This window comes from Halichoerus grypus, chromosome 13 (genome assembly GCF_964656455.1).
Source record: "Halichoerus grypus chromosome 13, mHalGry1.hap1.1, whole genome shotgun sequence".
Classification (NCBI taxonomy): domain Eukaryota; kingdom Metazoa; phylum Chordata; class Mammalia; order Carnivora; family Phocidae; genus Halichoerus; species Halichoerus grypus.
The window spans coordinates 51116130-51117746 of record NC_135724.1 but is presented as its reverse complement, the minus strand read 5'-3'; the positions used below and the strand labels follow the sequence as shown (position 1 = coordinate 51117746).

The following is a 1617-nucleotide window of genomic DNA, read 5'->3' as shown; positions in this document are numbered from 1 at the left end:
AACATTTCTAAATAAACCTTAGGGTAATTTGATGAACATTTTGCTGTTATGAACATTTTATCACAAACTGTTCTTTTATTGTCTAAAATAAAGAAATTACATGGAAAAGATGAATTGCAATTTTTAAGACAAGAGAAAATTGACCTCATCCATCACTACACCACCTTGCAGGAGGACAGAAATTCCAGATGCTTTGGAATAATGGGCCAGAGGTGAGAGAATGCACAGCATGTTCAATGGACTAGAAGTCATATGCAGAATGAGAGCAAAAGTTCAAGTTGAGAGGACTAAGTGAACGAGCGATTAGGCTAGATAAATAGGTGGGGGCAGATCATGACAACTTTCTATTTCTTGCTGAGAAGTTTAGACTTATTATGAGGACCATGAGGTCTAACTGATGGCTACTAGGCAAAGGAGTGGCATGGCCAGAAATATATCTTTAACATATCTGTTAGCCTCCCAGTGCTTACCACAGGCTGTGTTCTTATACTGACTGTACAGAAAGAGGAGGTAGACTAAATCCACCCATATACACCCCAGCCCAGGCTCTTTGCCTGGTCTGTATTGTGAATGGGGGGACATGGAAAAAACAAAAAACAAAAAACAAAAAACAAACAAAAAAAACATATCTGTTTAATAGCTGTGTGGAAGGTGGTATGGAGAGACACTAGAAAGAAGACTGGTTAAGATATAGTAACTGGGGGAAGAGATGATGCGACCCTAAACAAAGCAAGGGTGGGGGAGGAGGGACAGAAATTTGAGACATATTTGGTAGTTCTGAGGATGGGCCTACCACTTGTCTAAGGACCAGAGACTCAAGTCAAGTGCAGAAGAAGTTTGATCCCCGAGTCTTTCTTCCTTCTTAATATCTTGCTAAGTTATCCCTTCCCCTTTAAAAAAATTTTTTTTAGGTGTTGAGTTTGATAAGTTCTTTATATATTTTGGTTACTAACCTTTTATCATATATGTTATTGGCAAATATCTTCTCCCATTATGTAGGCTGCCTTTTAGTTTTATTGTTTCCTTCACTGTGCAGAAGCTTTTTATCTTGATGAAGTCCCAATAATTCATTTTTGCTTGTGTTTCCCTTGCCTCTGGAGACATGTCTAGTAAGAAGTTGCTATGGCTGATGTCAAAGAGGTTGCTGCCTGTGTTCTCCTCTAGGATTTTGATGGTTTCTTGTCACAAACTGATGCAGCTACTCTGGAAAACAGTATGGAGGTTCCTCAAAAAGTTAAAAATAGAACTATCTTATAATCCAGCAATTGCACTACTTGGTATTTACCCAAAGGGTAAAAAAATACTGATTTGAAGGTATACATGCACCCCGATGTTTATATCAGCATTGTCAATGATAGCCAAATTATGGAAAGGGCCCAAATGTCCATAGACTGATGAATGGTTAAAGAAGATGTGAGTTGAGGAGTTAAGATGGCAGAGTATTAGGGGGACTCTGGGTTTGCCTCATCCCGCAAACATAGCTGGATTGATGTCAGATCATTTGGAATACCTGGGAAATTGATCTGAAGATTGGGAGAATGATATGCATAGTTGGAGGGAGAAAGCATGGCAGGTGTGAGGTGTGTGGATGCAAATTGGGGGAGAGAAAATCCCATT

At 39.2% G+C, this 1617-nt stretch overlaps 1 non-coding gene across 1 annotated transcript; it reads left to right on the top strand.

Moving 5' to 3' along the window:
- The first annotated feature begins 453 nt into the window (after positions 1–453).
- On the top strand, positions 454–584 carry LOC118555722 (small nucleolar RNA SNORA51). The gene has a single exon (XR_004927124.1). It is a non-coding gene; the product is annotated as a small nucleolar RNA SNORA51 (small nucleolar RNA).
- The last annotated feature ends 1033 nt before the right edge of the window (positions 585–1617 follow it).